The sequence below is a fragment of the Ailuropoda melanoleuca genome, chromosome 8 (assembly GCF_002007445.2).
Source record: "Ailuropoda melanoleuca isolate Jingjing chromosome 8, ASM200744v2, whole genome shotgun sequence".
NCBI lineage: Eukaryota > Metazoa > Chordata > Mammalia > Carnivora > Ursidae > Ailuropoda > Ailuropoda melanoleuca.
Genome location: NC_048225.1, coordinates 35,295,946 through 35,317,248, shown reverse-complemented (window position 1 = coordinate 35,317,248; position 21,303 = coordinate 35,295,946).

Sequence of the window (21,303 nt, the reverse complement as noted above, 5' to 3'; positions counted from 1 at the left end):
CTGCAACTCAGGCACCCTGGGTTGTGGGCTTCTTGATTTTTCAGCCTGCCTTCTGGGGGAGGGGGCCTGCTGCACCGATGCTCAGGAAACCCTGTTTGGGTAGAGTCTCCGTGTGCCCTGCGAGGGGGGATGGGGATGGGCACCCTGTGAGCCGGTATTTCCAGGCTTTTGTTCTCTGGCGGCTTTCCCTAGCGGTTTGCTGTGCCTCTTCTGAGAGCCAGAGCAGTAGCGGCCGAAATTCAGCCTCTGTCACAGAACGGAGGGATTGCTGCCCGTTCTTCACTGATGTTCTGGCCACTTTAGCTCTGTTTCTGTTGGTGCTGCTCAACCCTGCACCCGGCGCCCCAGCCCTCACTTCCAGGGCCGGCGCATCTCTGTCCTTTGTGTTTCTAACACCGCCAGTCACCAGCCGCCAGCCGCCCCGCGCGCACTCCCGAGCCCCCGAGCTCCCTGTTTCAGTATGGTTTGCCTGTGCTCTGGAGCGCCAGTTTCAGTCTGGTCACGCTTGTGCTCCTGAGCTCTCGGTTTCACTCTAGTTCGAGTGTGCGGTCGGGAGCTCCTGTTTTCAGTTTGGACACGGGCGTTCCCACGCTCACCGTCTCAGTCCGCTCTCTTGCGAGTGCTGGTCTGAGAGTCCAGCCCGCTCCCCAGCACAAGGGGCTATTGCTTCCTGGTGCCTGAGTGCAGAGGCTCTCTCCCCCTTCCCTTTATCTTCCTATATCTGTGCTCGGATTCACAGCTCCCCACTTCGTACCTCAATACTCAGCACTGGGGATGTTCATTTGTAGAGATCCAGATGTATCTTCCTGCATCTCAGGCTGATTCTGTGGGTGTTCAGAATGGTCTGGTAGATATCCAGTTCGACCCCGACCAGCTGAGAAAGGGTCGACTACTCCTCCTCCATCTTTTCTCCTCCTTGCAGAAAGTGGTTGCCTTTCTGTTCATAGAGTTTCTGCAGCTCTTTTCTTCATTCTCCAGTTGCCTTCATAGGTATTAGGAATGGTTTGGTAGCTCTCTCGCTGAATTCCTGGGACCAGATGAACTTTAGGTCTCCTGCTTCTCTGCCATCTTGGAATGCCGAGCTGGAGCTCAACTCCTGTTTTAAACTGGGTTCCTTGCAGAAAGTGGTGGCTATTCTGTTCTTAGAGTTGCTGCTGTTCTTTTCTTCATTCTCCAGTTGAGTTTGTAGGTGTTCAGAATGGTCTGATAGCTATCTAGCTGCATTCCTGGGACCAGATGAAATTTAAGCCTCCTGCTCCTCCGCCATCGTGGACTCCTCCCTCGGGATATACATTTTTAACTTCTTTTTTTTATTGTTCTTACTTACAGTCCAAAAGATTTTCACTGTTGATGATTAAAATTGTGCATTTTCATATGTTTACATTAAAAAATAAAGATGAATAATGCACAGTTCTCAGCCTCAATGAACTCAAGACCTACTGGATGGGACCAAAACATAAAACAGATAATTATATAAGAGGTGAAGAAAAATTTAGTGAAAAGGATATTAAAGGACCTCAAAGAAAGAGAACCTAATCCAGTCTGAGGTGTCTGGAAGTTTTCTTGGAGGAATTGAAACTGTGTTTGTTTTGCCACTATTGCTTCACCAATACTTGGCTTAATGCCTGACACCTAATATGAATTTGGCCAGCATTTGCAGAATAAATGAATGAGTCCATGAATGATTGAAATCTCAACATTACAGTTGCTGAAGAATTAGCCAAACAAAGGGGAAAAGTTTGGAAGCTGGGCTCACAGAGGGAAAATAGAGCATAGGGAATGCCATTCTAAGCAGGGACCCTGTAAAAGTAATGGCACACAGGAAGGAAACCAGATAGCTTGGGTGGAATATAACTAGTCTGTCATTGCTGGGGTATAAAATATGCAGATGAGGATGAATCAAGATGGAGCTACAGAAATAAACTGGAGCCATATTCAGGGGTAATATTGAAAATAGTTAACAACCGGCATAGTATGGGCACCAAGCTGTCAGAATAGATGCCAGTCCAGAAGGCACCCTGAGTTGACAAGCTTTATCCCTTTAGATGCTTGATTTTGGAAGAAACCCTGAGAAGCTTGAGGGTGGAGCTGGGTTGGACGGAATGGGATCCTGAGCTCAAGAGGGGGAGTTGGACAGGAACCTAGACAGTTCATCTAGAGTAACCAGAGAGCTGGTATACATGCCAAAAGGGAGATGTGGTCTGGAGCTTGTGGAAATTCTTTTCTAATTGCTTCTCTTTCCCCAGTGAAACATGAAGCCAGGCCATCAGCTGACAGTGAGGATGGGGGGAAGGGGCTGGAAGTTTGTGGAGGGAAGAGAGGGCATGAAACAGTCATGAGTAAGAAAGGGAGAGTGAATAAAGTAGGGCTTGCAGGGTTGCTGGGCAGCACTAAGAACTCATTTGAGGTTAATATTCATGAGACTAAAGTGAAATTCATCACTATGATTCTGTGTTTTTCTATGTCGGTGCTAAGCTCCATGAATGCTGGTATGAAAAAAGTAGAGGGTTGTGTTAAAATAAAGTTGTTTTTTTCCAAGTAAGTATGGACAAGAAGTTAAGGCCTATCATAAAGTTATCTCTAATGTTTCTTCAGTACTCTGTCCTATAAAAAAAAGACTGGATAGAGGATTTCTCATCCTATCTCTTGAATCAGTTTCACATGTATACCGCTGATATCTTGCTCCTCCCCTTCACAACTAAATTTTTTTGAAACTTTATAATAATTTTTTATTATGTTATGTTAGTCACTATACAGTACATCCCTAGTTTTTGATGTAATGTTCCATGATTCATTACTTGCATATAACACCCAGTGCATCATGCAATACGTGCCCTCCCTAATACCCACACCGGCCTAACCCATTCCCCCAACCCCCTCCCCTCTGAAGCCCTAAGTTTGTTTCCTAGAGTCCATAGTCTCCCATGCTTCATTCCCCCTTCTGATTACCCCCCTTTCTTTATCCCTTTCTTCTCCTACCAATCTTCCTACTTCTTATGTTCCATAAATGAGTGAAATCATATGATAATTGTCTTTCTCTGCTTGACTTATTTCACTTAGCATTATCTCCTCCAGTCCTGTCCATTTTGCTGCAAATGGTTTGAAATTGTTCTTTTTGATGGCCGAGTAATATTCCATTGTATATATGGACGACATCTTCTTAATCCAGACATCTGTTGAAGGGCATCTCGGCTCCTTCCACAATTTTGCTATTGTGGACAATGCTGCTATGAACATTGGGGTGCATATGGCCCTTCTCTTCACTACATCTGTATCTTTGGGGTAAATACCCAGTAGTGCAATTGCTGGATCATAGGGTAGCTCTATTTTTAACTTTTTTGAGGGGCCTCCACACTATTTTCCAAGTGGCTATACCAACTTGCATTCCCACCAACAGTGTAAGAGGGTTCCCCTTTCTCCACATCCTTCTCCAGCAATTGTTGCTTCTTGCCTTATCAATTTTTGTCATTCTAACAGCATAAGGTGGTATCTCAAGGTGGTTTTGATTTGAATTTTCCTGATAATGATTGTGAACATTTTTTCATGAGTCTGTTAGCTATTTGTATGACTTCATTGGAAAAGTGTCTGTTCATATCTTCTGGTCATTTTTTGATTTGTTTATTTGTTTCTTGTGTATTGAGTTTGAGAAGTTCTTTGTAGATCTTGGATACCAGTCCTTTATCTGTAGTATCATTTGCAAATATATTCTCCCATTCCGTGGGCTGCCTTAGTTTTTGTGACTGTTTCCTTGGCTGTGCAGAAGGTTTTGATCTTGATGAAGTCCCACAAGTTCATTTTTTCTTTTGTTTCTCTTGCCTTTAGAGATGTGTCATGAAAAAAGTTGCTGTGGCCGATGTCAAAGAGGTTGCTGCCTATGTTCTCCTCTAGAATTTTGATGGATTCCTGTCTCACATCGAGGTCTTTCATCCATTTCGAGTTTATCTTTGTGTATGGTGTGAGAGAGTGGTCAAGTTTCATTCTTTTGCCTGTAGCTGTCCAATTTTCCCAACACCATTTATTGAAGAGACTGTCTTTTTTCCACTGGATGTTTTTTCCTGCTTTGTCAAAGATTAGTTGCCCAAAGAGCCGAGGGTCCATTTCTGGGTTCTCTATTCTGTTCTATTGGTCTATGTGTCTGTTTTTGTGCCAGTACCATGCTGTCTTTGTGATCACAGCTTTGTAGTACAGCTTGAAATCCGGCATTGTGATGCCCCCAGCTTTGTTTTTCCTTTTCTGGTTCCACACAAATTTAAGGACTGTTTGTTCCAGTTCTTTGAAAAATGTCATCGGTATTTTGATCGGGATAGCATTGTAAGTGTAGATTGCTCTGGGTAGCATGGACATTTTAACTATGATAATTCTTCCTATCCATGAGCATGGAATANTGAGCATGGAATATTTTTCCATCTTTTTGTGCTTCCTCTATGTCTTTCAAGAGTGATCTGTAGTTTCTAGAATATAACCCTTTATGTCTCTGGTTAATTCTGAGATAACGTATGATTTTTGGTGCTATTGTAAATGGAATGGATTCCCTAATTTCTCTTTCTTCAGTCTCATTGTTCATGTATAGAAATGCAACTGATTTCTGAGCATTGATTTTGTATCCCGCCACATAACTGAACTGCTCTATAACTTCTAGTATTTTGGTGGTACAGTCTTTTGGTTTTCTGTATAGAGTATCATGTCATCTGTGAAGAGAAACAATTTGACTTCTTCTTTGCCAATTTGGACATTTTATCCCTTTTTGTTGTCTGATTGCTGTTGCAAGGACTTCTATTACTATGTTGAATAATAATGGTGAGAGTGGACATCCTTGTCGTGTTCCTGATCTTAAGGAAAAGGCTTTCAGCTTTTCCCCATTGAGAATGATATTTGCTGTAGGCTTTTCATAGATGGTTTTTATGAAATTGAGGAATGTACCCTCTATCCCTACACTCTGAAGGGTTTTAATCAGGAAGGGATGCTGTATTTTGTCAAATGCTTTTTCTGCATCAGTTGAGAGGATCATATGGTTCTTGACTCTTGTTGATATGATCTATCACACTGATCAATTTGTGAATGTTGAACCACCCTTGCATCCCAGGGATGAATCCCACTTGGTCTTGATGGATGATCCTTTTAATGTACTGTTGGATCCTATTAGCTAGGATCTTGTTAAGAATTTTGGCTTCCATATTCATCAGGGATATTGGTCTGTAATTCTCCTTTTTGATGGGGTCTTTGCCTGGTTTGGGGATCAAGGTAATCTCAAGAAGCTGGAGCTGGAACAAAAGAACAGGCCTAACCCATGCACGAGAAAGCAGTTGATCAAGATTAGAGCAGAGATCAAGGAATTAGAAACCAGAAGCACAGTAGAACAGATCAACAGGACTAGAAGCTGGTTCTTTGAAAGAATAAATAAGATGGATAAGCACTGGCCAGACTTATTCAAAAGAATAGAGAAAGGACCCAAATTAATAAAATTATGAATGAAAGGGGAGAGATCATGACCAACACCAATGAAATAGGAAGGATTATTAGAAACTTTTATCAACAGCTTTATATCAATAAATTAAACAACCTAGAAGAAATGGATATCTTCCTGGAAACCTATAAACTACCAACACTGAAACAGGAAGAAATTGATTATTTAAACAGACTGATTAATTATGAAGAGATTGAAGCAGTGATCAAAAATTTCCCCAAAAACAAGAGTCCAGGGCCTGACAGATTCCCCAGGGAATTCTACCAAACTTTCAAAGAAGAAATAATACCTATTCTCCTGAAGCTGTTTCAAAAAATAGAAACAGAAGGAAAACTAACAAACTCATTCTATAAGACCACAACTAAAATTTTTGAAAATGTTTTCTTTACAATCCGGCTCCATTTTCCCATTTCCCATGAGTTTCCACCCTACTGGGTGTTCTCTGGATATTCTCGCCAATCTTGCGAATTCCCTTCCACTTGTTCATCTCCACATCTTTTCCTACCTCCCCATTACTCCTGGGCTACCATCTACCCCTCTGGTTTGGCTTGCAGAGGACTTCCAAATCTGTGTCTCCAGTTTTCATCTCTCCCCTGAGCTCCAACCAGTGTCTCCCAGTCCTCACTGAGTTTCCCATTTTACCGTTGGGATCACAAGGGAAAATTTAAAGCAAAACTATGGGCCCTTTATCTTAGGGTGTCAGAGTCTTCCACAGGCTCATGGGGTGGGAGTGTACATCTTCATTTAAAGCTGATATACATCATGACTTCTAGAAGCAAAGCAGGCTGAGCTGTTTTCTTGGGAAATTATGGGTAGCTGGTGCATATCAAAGGGAATTTGGAATGGTTTATGTGGTTTGAAAATTCTTGGGGCAAAATTGCCTTCCTGTTGCCTTTGGAAACTACAGTCCAGAACTGGAAAGGAGGTAAACAGCAGGAACTCCCTCACTATTTGGTTTGCTTCCCATTTATATTTAGCTAATTGTTTTGTGCTAAGAAGAGAGCATGTTTCTCTACAATCCTTTTTCCCCCTGGGGCTTGCTGCAACCATGGGACACTTGGAAGATGGAAGCTCAATCAGTTCACTTTCAGTTTACATACAAATGGAGCCAGGTGCATTCTGCCATGCAATCCAATGAATGACCTTTCTCATCTACTAGAATGGATCTCCATCATGCCTAGAATGGATGGAATTCAATTGGTATGTTATTAGCCATCATCCAAGCTATTTGGACTTTCAAAATTTTCAATATTGAAAATTTCAAAGTGGTGGTTGGTGGTCATGAATTTAAAGTAGGGTTGATGTTCATGTACAGTGTTCCCACATCCCGAACCCCAATATGCATGAGTCACAACCTGCTGGCAAACCTCTTCCTTCCTTTTATTTCTCCTCACAGGCCCTTGGGCTATGATTTCCTCCATTCCTCTCAATCTGCTACTTCTCTCCTGTCTGCTTTTTTTATTCTAAGAATTGCTCATTTGCCACTGTCTCTTCTGTTGTTTCTGTCCCTATGGATTAATACGTCTTTCTATTCCTTTACTATCATTTGTAGCAAGAGTTGACAAAGGAGAGGAGAAAAACTGGTAGCATCAGTTACTAATTTTTATCCAGAACTCTTAATTCTTTTTGTATTTATGTTTTTGCCACTAAATTCCTTCAGGGCAGACCTGAGTTGATTAATTTCTGTCCCAGCTACCTTGCATAAGACCTGGTATTTTCAGTAATTCTTACTGAAAAAAAAATATGGAATGAATTTCTCTAAGAGTCCTTTGCTAAGCAAATACCTAGAACAGGATATAAGCTGTATATAGAAATTCAGACAAATAATGATTACAGAGTAGAAAATGATGTTACGAATTAGGTCAAATATGCTTTTGGATTTTCAGAAAAGTCAAAATGCTTTTTTATAAATTGTATTTTCAGAGATTGGATCCTTGTCTTTGACTCATTTGTTATCAAGGTCTCCAAGAAAGGTTTTCCCATTGCCCAAGTGTGGGGGCATGTTTACATGCAACAAACATTGGTCCCTCACTGCCCTTCTAACAATCCCTACTGTAGTTGCATCTTCTCTGAGTCGTTCTCTGAGTGGTAGGGGGTGGGGGTGCCTGCCAGCCTGAACTCCTGGCTCAGGCAGTTGAGTAGGAGAAGAGGTGGGTGGTTCAGTAATTTATTTTTGCATGCCTGATTTAAACCATCCCCTTCTCACCAAATGGGAGCTTTCAGCTATTAGAGAAGACGTGAGGCCCCTTTTGTCTCTCTGCCTTTCAAGTTGCAAAGGTGCCTTTCACCAGATCAAAAGATTAAGGCTCCTTCCAGAATTCCAAACCAGCTGGTTCTGAGAATTTTAAATGTGCCTGAAAAAAGCATCTGTTCTTTCCATGTTACTTCTATCTTCCCTTTATACTAAACACCTATTCATTTATGTCTGCTAAGGCTAGTAAGTGGAGAATCTACAGTTTGTAAATCCAAAAGCAGAACCCTGTACCACACATGTATTATTTTCCTAATTTTGCTGGTTCCATAAAGACTCTAAAATAAGGCTTTCAATCCTGCTTTTGACAGGCCGCCAGCCTGACATACTCAATGTTGACTGTAGCTATCTTTCTCAGGGTAGAACATGGCATTTGCACAAAAACTTGGCTTATATATTTTGAGAAACTTAAAGCTTTGAGAGGCTTTCTTGAACTGGTGTTTTGAAACTTCCTAATGCCCCAATTAAAAAGGCTTGCAGATTTCTCCAAGTTTCACAGCGCAGCCTGGTGTAATCTGGATTGGGACGGATCCAGGAGAGGAGGTCAAAAACAGTGCAGATTCATACATAATGTATGTAGCATTTTAATAAGCATCCTTTCATATTACAGCTTCCCTTCATGGCTTCTCATAAAACTTCACAAGCCACAGGCACTAAGACTATTATTTTATAAAAGAGTAACAGAAGGAAATGTTCAACCTCTTGCTATCTAAGTTGCTCCAGGAATTAAAATGTCTTTACACAGATGCCTCACAACAAAAATTTGTACTCTATGGTAGTAATTCTCACCAAAGTCAAATAAATTCAAACTATATCAATTTATATCAAGAGAAATTTTCAATACTTCTTTATAATGTGAAGAGAGATTAATGTCCAATGGCAAAGGGGGCTTGAGCAACTACCTGCTAACCTTAGAGATAGAATGGCAAAAAGATATAATTTAAGAAAAATAAACTAGGAAAAGTATTTTCTAAGTTATTTTGTTCTATTTTTATTTAATAGGACTAAGGCATATCAGTTTTGAATGGGACCTTAAATATGTAAGATAGTCTCTATAAGAGTCTCTGCTTAGTGGCATGGCATACATTATTGATTGTTTACCCAAGGACCATTCCCATTCATTCTTTCTCATTTAGGAACCTGTAGGAATACATCTCTGAGCACCAAGAGTTGCCACATTGGGCCTTGATAGAAAATGGCACAACACTTAGAACTAGATACAGTACTGGGTGAGATTTTGATTTGTTCCCCTTTGGATAGTGAGTAAATAAATGCATTTCTCACTCAAACTAGTCCATTCCATTCTTGTCCAAATCTGAATGTTAGGAATTATTTCCTATAAAAGAAGCTGAGTATTAGTCATAACCTATCCATTGCAAGTCATAGCTCCCTAACTCAAATTATCTTGATTTTTAAGAATGGATTAACTGAAAAGTGCCCCCAGAGTTATCGAGGCATAGCTGAGTCCAGTGGTTCCAAGGCCCTGTGGAAAGTGATGGAGCTGATGTGTTCCTCACAGACATCTGTTGAACCAGTCACTGTGGCTGTGAGCATGGAGAATTCTGGGCCATCAGTCCTAGTCAAACATCCATCCTTAGGGACTGGGGGGGTGGAGGAAGAAGAATCAGTCCCCCTTGAACCTCATGGGCTGAACATACTTTCTCTGCCATAGGAAACACTCAGTGACAGCTAGTTCCTACATCTAGCTGTAAATTGAGATTCTCCAACTGACAAGCATTCTTTTAGGGCAAGGCCAGATGTGGTTTCTCATGGACTTATAACCCATCACTAAGTAATATTAAAGCATTCCCCCTCAAAAAAAAAAAGAGTGTGCAATATGGAGGGAAAATAGGATATTCACAATTCAAATTCCCAGTTGGAAAAGGAAAGAAATGAAGACAATATGCAAGTTACTAGTCCACAGCATATCCCACAAAGTTAGACAGAATTATCAAGGAATCCCTGCATGCAGTGACATGAGAGGGTAAGATCTTGGACAGCCATCTTAGCTGGTACCAGGTTCTGCTCAAGGAGGCTCTTTCTTATTCTTTGTCCTCTGTGGCCACATCTGAGAATAGTGTTATATGATTCATCTTCGGGGAGCTCCCCTGCATCTGTTAAATCTAACAGATTAAATAGTGCACAATCAATATCTTTGATTTCTTTTCATAGTTCTTTTCTTTTTTTGCTTAAACATAGAAGCTTATATTTTCTAAAATGCATTTCATGAAATCAGGTTCATTGTTTTCACTTAAGCTCCTTCTGGGTCTGGATACCATATCCACACATTTTAGTTTCCCTCCAGTTTTTTTTTTTTTAAAGATTTTATTTATTTATTTGACAGAGAGAGAGACAGCCAGCGAGAGAGGGAACACAAGCAGGGGGAGTGGGAGAGGAAGAAGCAGGCTCATAGTGAAAGAGCCTGATGTGGGGCTCGATCCCATAACGCCGGGATCACGCCCTGAGCCGAAGGCAGACGCTTAACCGCTGTGCCACCCAGGCACCCTCCCTCCAGTTTTGTGCCCAGGATGCAAGACTATCATTTTAATAATTATGAGTACAAACTAGGTTTCAAAAACTTACAGGTACATGTTGTCCTAACTTTTAAAAAAAAAAAGGAAGATAATCTCAGAAAACATAGGCCACTGAGATTGCTACCAATTCCTGGCAAAATTCTAAAACAAACTATTAAATAGATGTTGTGATAGCATGTACAAAGAAAGTGCTGATTGCTTGAAAACAGCATAAGTCTACTAAGAAAAAATATACCGCATTAATATAATTTCTTCCCTTCATGGTGCTGCTAGATCAGGAGAGTGAAAGAGTGCTTTAGACATATGTTATGTGAATTTCAGCAGGGAATTTAGCAAATTCAGTCCCTGCAAATGAGATGGATTGAAATACAACAGAAACGGTATCCCAACCATGGGTATATTGTGTAGCTGAAAGAGCATGAACCAGGGTTTTTGTCAAAATGACACTATGAAGTCCCTTCCATGTTCAAACACCACAAAGAAAGATGAAATATGGGATGGAAGGCAAAAAGCTGTGGCCTTATTCAGAAACAAGAAAACCTCTCTGTCCACCAAAGAAAGTATAGAAATGTTCAATGCCAAATGTGGTCCAAAGGCCAGAACTCCAAAAATAGGCAGAAAGTTTTGCATCCTATAGAGTGAAGGGGCCCCAAAACAGTCTATCCATACATTTGGATAGGACATATTTAATCATTTTCTGAAAGGGCTGAATTTATAGTTTCTTTTAAAAGAAAAAAAGGAAGTTTGGACAATGATAAGCCTATAATAACAATAACCTACTGGAAATAAGTATAAGCTGTCTGTTTTAGATGGGGTTACTCATCACATCTGCAACGTTTTTTAATGTAACTTACCTGGCATCTACAGCCTTGAGTTTGATATCTCCACCAAGTGCAAAAGTTAAAACAAACAAATTTTATTAGCCCAGAACTCAAAGCACAGATCCAAAAATAGGCTGATAAGAGCCCTGCATCCACGTCACACCTACTTTACTTAGCAAAGACTTGGACAAGGTGCTTCTTTAGGAAACATGTCTGTGGACATGTCAACTAACACTTCTCATGTTGAAACTTCTGGTATAAATGGACCAGACCAGTAAAGACTTGTCTCTCGTGTTCCTGTTCCAATTTCTATTGCTTCTTTACATTGTGGCTTTTCTGGGTATTCCTGACCATCAGGGCATACAATGGAACCTTGAGATATATGAGAAAAAAATGAATACATGTTAGGGTATCCTGTCTTCTTTCATAATCATATGCCCCAGTGAATTGTCACTGAAGGCCTGAGTATCCCATCTACCCTCCAATGTTCCGCAGAACTCTGTCTGGATTCTGCAATAAACAGAATTGTGTGGCAAGATGAGAATTCTGTAGCAGTGTGACATGCTTTGCAAACTCTTAGCACAAACACATAGTCCATAGATGATCCCAGAAAATTATTTAAATGAATACCAACCAGTATTGTGTTCATTTAATAAAAACCTGGTTTGATTGCTTATATGTATGTTTCTTATCAGGGTGCAATTTTCAATTTGCTGCAGTAGAAGGTAGCCATCTGCTGAATGCCAGGGTGTGGGAAAGACCAAACAATTCTGCTGTTTTGCAGCAGGAACTCACCAGGGAAAACTGACACCCTGCAAAACATGCCCAGCTCCTGCTTCCCTAAGCCAGAAAAGATGACCTCTGGTCTCTCTCTCTCTGTGAAACTCAGTGCAAGAAAGTTAAGAGAAGAAAGAGATTCATGACCACGAGGAAAAATAAGTGATTTGAATGTGGATTGTATAATATTCTCTTTCTTTTTCTCTCCCTTTTCTCTCCCCTTTTCAGCAAAATATTTGAAAATAGAAGGCTTCCATGCAGCCTGGTTGAGTGAGTAAACACTTCTAGGAGAAATTTTCCTTCTCAATTTCTTCAACATTTTTCTTATGGTATCTCCTTGCTTGCAATTTATTGGTACTTGCGTGAAAACCTGACCCAAACTAACCAATGAACCTTTTCCTTGTACTTTTGGACTTGAGGTGGTAGAAAAGTCTGGCAGTCCTCTTGAGAGGTAGAAACTGTAAGATATAAAACCTGCAAGTACCAATCCCACTCTGTCTCATGTTTTCAGCTGAACTAATTTGCAGTGACACAGAATGAGGTCCCTGTGTGGATAAGTCCAGGTAAGAGTTGGAGAGAAAGGGGCAGAAAGAAGGCAAGAGAGTTGGAGAGAGAGTTCTGACATTATCTGTGTCTCTGGGGTCTAGTTGTTTCCTTGTCCATAGCATCCCTGTCCTTCCCATAATTTGGTTGTTAATTTCTTTGATTTAATGAACAAAATTAATTCCCTTAAAAAAATTACTTCAAGAGTTAGTGCTATCATTGCAGCCAAAGGGGTCAACTAATACAGCATTAAAAAGCTTCTAGCAGGCAAATACTTTTTACCTAGATTAGATTATTCTAAGATACAATATTCAGACCCATCAAGATGGGCTGAGTTCCCAGTACCACACCTAGATGACAGTGCTCTTCTCAACTGTGGAAAGGTCACATCCTACAAATGTTCCAAGTAGAACACCTTTCCTGGAGGAGATAATATCAAGTTACCACCCATGTGCCACAACTCATCTACTCTTTGGTTCCCTTAAATGGTCACATGTCTCCCAACCTAAAATCTGTCTTGGCTTTACTCAAAGCTGAAGAGATAGGCAGCTGCATTAGCTAGAATTTCAGACCCCAGATGTTGGCCTGAGAGAACAAAAAGGCTTGTTTAAAATATTGCAGTGGTTTAGAGTCAGGGGCCATGGGAAAGGGGCACCTGCAGGAACATGGCATCAGAATCTCTGGATAGAAGTGGAATGGGGATGGACAAGAAGTCCATCTCATTTACTCAACCTTTCCAAAGCTTACACTACTCCCTTCTCAAAATGAAGATCTAACTCTGTCTGCAGCTTACAACTTACTACTATGAGTCCATTGATTCCTAAAGACAGAAAGAAATCATAGCTATATGTGGTGTCTCCAATGAGAAAATGCATGCCAAGCCACTTAGGGAGTATAGGGTGCTTGCTAAGGCCAGCTAAAGAGTACTTTTCCATTTAGATGGTGCAATCAACTATAAGATATGCTTGAAATAAATTATTGCTACTAATAAAGTAGTGAAATTTAAACAGCATTATTTTATAAAATATAGAGGACTCATGGAAATCCCTTACATCACTCTTCTGTGCTTTCTTGAGGAGAAGAAAAATGTCAAGGTATTACATTTAATTAAAATGCTAGAAATCAGATATAAGCTTGGGTAAGTCTAAGACATAACTCTATGAGAAGTCTCATATATGCATACCACCAGTCACGTCTGTGAGGGGAAAAAAACCCTGAGAAACATAAAGAAAGGGTATGCTTAGAGGTATAGGTCATGGAATGATTATGCGCAAAGATGAACACCACATTTATAATGGTGAAAATCTAAAATTGATCTAAATATCCAACAAGAGGATTGGTTAAATATATTGCATTATATAGATGCATGTTTATTACTGTAATTAAAATCCATGTCCTTAAACACTAATGACATGGGAAAATGCTTATGAGATGCTTTCAGTAAAAAGACATATTTTTTATAGTCTCAATTTTGGAATCAAAGAGACAAAAACAGGTGGCTCAGTTGGTTGAGCATCTGCCTTTGGCTCAGGTCATGATCAGGGTCCTGGGATCGAGCTCTGCATTGGGCTCTCTGCTCAGCCCCAAATCTGTTCCTCCCTCTCCCTCTGTGATCTCTCTCACTCTCACTTTCTCTCAAATAAATAAATAAAATCTTAAAAAAAAAAAGAAAAACAAATTAGAAATATGGCAAAATCTTAACAATGTCAGCATGGTGGGACTGTGTGAGATTTTGTTTTGATCTTTTAACTTTTATGTATATTCCACATTTACTCTGCTGAGCATACACTAAGTACCTTTCTAACTGATGTTGATGGGAATTGGTTGAGAAAATAAAGGTAAGGACTCTGAGGTCAGAATGAACAACAGGCATGTTACTGTTTCCCCCACTCTTCCTCCACACCAAGTTGAATGTACTTGAACAACTTGAATGTTGGAGAAGATAAACTGAAGTGTGAGATAGCTCTAGAATCCCAGCTTGAAATTATTTAAGAATTTAACTTTTAGTGCTTTGCTTTTTCTTATTTATAGCAGAATCACTTAAGAAGTACTCTGTTTCTTAGACCAAAATCAGAATTATTTTACCTTCTGACATTTACCCAATTGGTACCAATTTCTTTCTCTGCTTCTTGGTTCTACTCTGTGTTTCTATTTCAAAAATTTAGAGTCACTCGAAGTTTTTTCTAAGAAATATTCTTGGTTAAAACGCAGATCATTTAAAATGACAATGGCCTTCTACAGTGCTAAGACTTAAGTAATACTGAAATGGTATCCAGTGTTCTTTTCCCTAATTTTCTGGCCCTTTCACTCTCTTCTATACTACCCAGCTCTGTTCCCAGGACCTATCAAAGATAAACTATTCATCCTAAAGTGTAGGTCTCCGTGGAGGGATTGGACCCCTCCCTTCATGCCCGCTTTCTTCATTCCATATCCTTCCAGTGTTCAAGTTTCTAAATATACACCATTTTGTACTTCTGTTACCAGAGGCCATATCAGGATTTAGAAAGAGTTTTGAACTTGCAATCAAAACAACGACAACACAAGAGGGCATTTGATTTCTGGCTCCACTAATGACAGATTAGATGACCTCAGGAAAATTTCTTAACCTCTTGGTATTTTACCTTCAAACATGGTGATAGCATTTCCTATCTCATGGGGTTGCTGTGAGGATATGAAATAGTTTACTAAATATTTTAGCACAGCACCTGGTAGATGTTCAGTATATGTTCACTGAATCTAAATCTCATTTCTGAAAGGCAGTCTGTGAGAGGCAACACACAGTTTGGAGAAAATTTGTAAATTAGACATTTTGGGGTTCAAATCTCTATTCCAGCACTTACTAATTGTGTGAACTTGGACAAGTTTACTATGCTCTCCAATCACTGGGGACAATGTCATGTACTGTGGAAGTTCATACTTAGGAGCAAATGTATAAGTGCCGATTACACAGAATGTGTTTAATAATAGTAACTTTTACTATTATGAGTGTTATTGTTATTATGATTATTATTATTTAGTGAAGGATCAGATGGGAAAGCTGTAGCAGAAGACTCTATAAGTGGAAAAAAGGGGAGGGAACTTAATAAATAATAAAATAAACTAAACTAAACTAAAATAAAATAAAATAAAGCTTTTCCAATTTCCTTTGCTCCTATAATCCACCGAAAAAAGAAATCCTTGCCACATGAGTGAACATAAAGGTGTTTTCTTTCCCTCATCCCCAGAGATGGTAGCAGAAATGGAACTGGTGAACAGACCCAATTCAAACAAAGATATCTACAGGAATAACATTGGGAGAGACACAAGATTTGTTTTGGCAAATAGAAGAGGTTTCTGATTGTTTTGGTTTTCTTCTCCTGGAGCCAGTCGGCATCTGGCTTTGAGAACTATGGGTATGGTCACCATATGTCCTACATTTTGTCTAGAGAAGCCCCAATTTAAAATATTGAGTCATGTTGCCCCCTTGAAAACACTTGTATTTGTGAGACCATGGATTCTTCTTTGTAGTTTAGAAAATACGGTCCTATAACTACAGAAGTCCGTATCTGACAGGGTAAAAGTAGAAATCACAGGGAAATGGGGCAGGTCATGAACTAAAAAAAAACACAAAAAACAAAAAAAACAAAACAAAAAAACCCTGGTATACTTATTTTTTTCCTCTATGATATTGATCCCCTCACAGTTTACACACCAAGCGTTGGTTTGGCACTTTCCTCTAAAGAAAAGAAGCAAGATAATAGGCTTCCAGGGCGATCGTGACCAATCCAATGTCTCTGAACAGAGTAAGGCAATCTGGAGATTTCAGTCACTTCAGTCTGATAATTTTCTATTGAGAGAGCTGAGAAGGGGAGGATATAATAATAATAGGAAAAACTAGCATTCATTAATTCTTTTAGAGCTTGTATGTGTCAGAACTTGGCTGAGTGTTTACTTGCATCAGCTTGTCTAATGCTTGCAACGACCCTGTAAGCAGACACTAGTATTAACTTCCTTTTACTTATATGGAAACAGGCTCAGAAAGATTAAGTAATTTGGTGACTGTCACATGTCTGGTGAGTGAAAGAGCTGGGATTCAAGCCCGGCTGATCCCAGGCTTTCTCAGTAGGTCGACTCATCATGCATTTCAATAAAGTGAGTATTTTTGAAACAGGAAGGTTGAAGGTTAGGCCTAAAATTTCTGGGGTGACTGTGAAGCTGTGGGAGTATCGGGCAGGCTGCTGCTCACGGAAGAGCAATTCTCCTTAGAAGTTGTTTTCATCCTGGAAAAGTCTTGGAACCAGAAATCCACTATGTGAAAGTCAATGTATCTGGATGGGATTAGTAGAGATGTGCAAACCCAGGGGTGCTGGGGATTTGGCTACACAGTGTGTCCTATTTTTCAAAGGTTCTGGGAGAGGCAAAACTCAAAACATGTTTTTGCACAGCAATTATCCACTTTGGTTTCAAGTCCATGTGTATTTCTAGGGGAACTAACTACCCTGGACCTGTTTCTTATTTTAGTGTATTATCCACAGACAGACCAGGCCTACCCAGCCTAGTGAGACCAGAACAACAGCAAAGAAACATGTTTAAGAATCTCTATTTACTCTAACCTTGGAGATTGTTTTTTGTCTTTTTTAAAATTTAAATTCAATTAATTAACATATAATGTATTATTAGTTTCAGAGGTAGAGGTCAGTGATTCATCAGTTGCGTACAACACCCAGTGTGTCATTACATAACGCGTCCTCCTTATTGCCCATCACCCAGTTATCCCATCTCCTCACGCCCCTCCCCTCCAGCAACCCTCAGTTTGTTTCCTATGATTAAGAGTCTCTTATGGTTTGTCTCCCTCTCTGATTTTGTCTTGTTTTATTTTTTCCCTTTCTTCCCCTATGATCTTCTGTTTTGTTTCTTTGTTTTTGCTTCTTTGCCACATATCAGTGAGATCATGTGATAATTGTTTCTCTGATTGACTTATTTCGCTCAGCGTAATACCCTCTAGTTCCATCCATGTTGTTGCAAATGGCTGATTAGTATTCCATTGTAAATATATACCACATCTTCTTTATCCATTCATCTGTTGATGGACATCTGGGCTCTTTTCATAGTTTGGCTATTGGGGTACCTGTGCCCCTTCGGATCACTACTTTTGTATCTTTGGGATAAGTACCTAATAGTGCAATTGCTGGGTTGTAGGGTAGTTTTATTTTCAACTTTTTGAGGAATCTCCATACTATTTACCAGAGCGGCTGCACCAGCTTGCCTTCCCGCCAACAGCATAGGAGAGTTTCCCTTTCTCCGCATCCTCACCAGTATCTGCTGTTTCTTGAGTTGTTAATTTTAGCCATTCTGACTGATGTGAAGTAGTATCTCATTGTGGTTTTGACTTGTAGTTCCCTGATGCCAAACACGTGGAGCATTTTTTCCTGTGTCTGTTGGCTATTTGTATGTCTTCTTTGGAGAAATGTCTGTTCATGTCTTCTGCCCATTTCTTGATTGGATTATTTGTTCTTTGGGTGTTGAGATTGATAACTTCTTTACAGGTTTTAGATACTAGCCTTTATCTGATAAGACATTTGCAAATATCTTCTCGCATTCTGTTGGCTATCTTTTGGCTTTGTCGACTGTTTTCTTTGTTGTGCAAAAGCTTTTTATCTTGATGAAGTCCCAATAGCTAATTTTTGCCTTTGTTTCCCTTGCCTTTGGAGACTTGTCTAGCAAGAAGTTGCTGAGGCTAAGGTCACAGAGATTGTTGCCTGTGTTCTCCTCTAGAATTTTGATGGATTTCTGTCTTACAGTTAGGTCTTTCATCCATTTTGAGACTACTTTTGTTATGCTATAAGGAAATGGGCCAGCTTCATTCTTCTGCATGTGGCTGTCCAGTTTTTCCAACACCATTTTTTGAAGAGACTGTCTTTTTTCCACTGGGTATTTTTTCCTGTTTTGTCAAAGATGAGTTGACCATAGAGTTGAGGGTCCATTTCTGGGTTCTGTATTCTGTTCCATTGATCTATTTATCTTTTTTTGTGCCAGTGCCATACTGTCTTGATGATTACAGCTTTGTAATAGAGTTTGAAGTCTGGAATTGTGATGCCACCAGCTTTGGTTTTCTTTTTCAACATTCCTTTGGCTATTCAGGGTCTTTTCTGGTTCCATACAAATTTTAGGATTATTTGTTCCAGCTCTGTGAAAAAAGTTGATGGTATTCTGATAGGGATTGCATTGAGTGTATAGATTGCTCTAGGTAGCATAGACATTTTAACTATATTTGTTCTTCTAATCCATGAGCATAGAACATTTTTCCATTTCTTCGTGTCTTCCTCAATTTCTTCTATGAGTGTTCTACAGTTTTCTAGGTACAGATCCTTTGCCTCTTTGGTTAGGTTTATTCCTAGGTATCTTATGGTTTTTGGTGTAATTGTAAATGGGATCAACTTCTTAATTTCTCTTTCTTCTGTCTCATTGTTAGTGTATAGAAATGCAAATGACTTGTGTATTGATTTTATATCCTGCAACTTTGCTGAATTCCTGTATGAGTTCTAGCAATTTTGGGGTGGAATCTTTTGAGTTTTCCCCATAGGATATCGTGTCATCTGAGAAGAGTGAGAGTTTGACTTCTTCTTTGCTGATTCGGATGCCTTTTATTTATTTTTGTTTTCTAATCACTAAGGCTAGGACTTCTAGTACTATGTTGAACAACAGTGGTGATAGGAGATTATTGTTTGTTTGTTTGTTTGTTTATTTATTTATAGCAAGTCTTTGGTAAGAAAAGTAAGAGAAAAAAAATACCAACTTGGGTCCTCCTATGCAAGCCACTGTTCTTCATGCTGGAGATGCCATCCCCATTCTCAGGGAAGTTTCTCCAGGAAGGTGATAAAGACAAGTGGACAGATAATTATACTACAATGTTGTAAAAGGACAGGGTTCTATAGAAGCACAGGCAGGGCATTTAAAGCCAGTTCTGAGTGATGTTCCACTTACGTATTGCTGCATAAGAAACTATCCTAAAACTTAGTGGTTTAATACAACAGCTACTTATTTACACAACATTAGTTGAAGGGTCAGGAATTTGGGTAGGGGTCAGCTAGGTGAGTCTCTTCTTTCATGTGGTGTTGCTGGACATCACTTGGTAATATTCACCTGGAAGATTGATTAGTCTATAAGATATAAGATGGCATCACTAGCTTGTCTGTTACCTTGCTAGGTTCAAGGGGAGAGGAGTTAGACCCCTTCTCTCAGTAGGACTGTTAAAGAATCTGTAGCTGTATTTTAAAACTGCCACAGTCATCTCTTAACATAAATTATTTACATTTTTCATATATGTAAAATATACTCACTTCTTCCTCCTTAGTAAGTCTCATCCTATTACAGTGATGGGTTCAGGCCTGATGAACAGGATGTCATTGTCCAAATTAAATCCAGAAACAGAAGTTTTCTCAGGTCCAGTTCTCAGAGATCCTCTCAATCTGAAGATCTATGAACTTAAAGGGACATTTTTCAATCCCTATCCCCCACAGTGGTGGGAAAGAATAGAAACACTGCAATATATAGTCCTGTTCAAAAGGAAGGCACAGAGCAGTCACTGGTTCAAAGCAATATTGAAATTCAGGCAGGTACTTGTCTATTCTTTGATTAAGCCTTCATCCTGCTCCTAGGAATTCCCCATAACCCTGATGTCCATTCTTCACTCTCTTGGGTCTTCTCTCTGAGTCATTCTTGACTATGTTTGCAGCTGAGTAATTTTCTTAGTGTGTTCACAGAGATTCGGGGATCCAAATATTTTCTTTTTGTAACTTTTCTGTCCCTTTCTTGGAGCCAGTCAGCATTTGGCTTTGTAGATATATTCCTTTAAAAAATTTGTGGATTTCTTGTGTAGCAGTCTATAAAATTCACTTCAGTAAACAAAAAGCTGCAGTCACATATCTATTAAACATTAGCTCTTTTCAACCATAGGCTGCCTGTGGGGCTACAGTGGGAACATGCCCTTTAGTCTTGGAAACACGATAATTTAAGTAAGAAGGCCAATGAAACATATCATTAAGATACTTAGAGAACTTTTCATTAAACTAAGAGGATATGGGAGGCATGAGATAAGACCCTGGGGTGGTATTCATCTGGCAGACAACCTAGGATGTAGATTCCAAGGTAGTTTCATTCACATGTAGCTGCCTTAGTAGAGATTGCTAGAAAGTTAGGCTTAGCTGGGACTATTATTCCAAGTGTCTACACATGGTATCTCCATCATGGAGTCCTCAGAGTAGCCAGATTTCTTACATGGAATGCCAAGTCTCCAAGAGGAAGTATTACAGTAAACAAGGTAGACCCCTTTTATTACCTAAACTCACAAGTCACATGGTGTCACTTCCACTGTTTTCTATTGGTCAAAACAGTCACAAAACTCTCAGATTTAAGGTGGGGGGCAGTCTTAGACACCATTTCTCAATAGCAGTGTCAACGGATTCATACACATGTTTAAAACTACCACAGGTGTCCACAGGGAAAGACATCCACAGAAAGGGATATTTAAGCTGAGATTTAAAAAAAAAAAGCAACAACAAATCAGGAATTAGATGACATAATGGGGTGACTGGGGAAGAACGCTTGAGGCAGCAATGCAGGCACAGGTAAACTATGGACCATGAGCTATTTGAAACACTTTGTGGAGCTATAGTACATGAGACTGAAGTGGAGGGGTGAGCAGCAGCCAAAGGAAAAAGGTCAGCAGAATTGCTCTTAGATTTGAGCAAGCAGAGACCTTCCCTTGGGTTGCATATTTTAAAGGGCCCTCTGGGGCCCTCATTCATCCATAACTATCCCCCAATGGTACGAGGACTCCTATACAAGACTCAAGAGAGTCAAAGGACTTGCCCATCTGAAAGACATGTCCCTTTCTACACCAGGCTTTGGATATCTGACACCCTGAGACTCCAG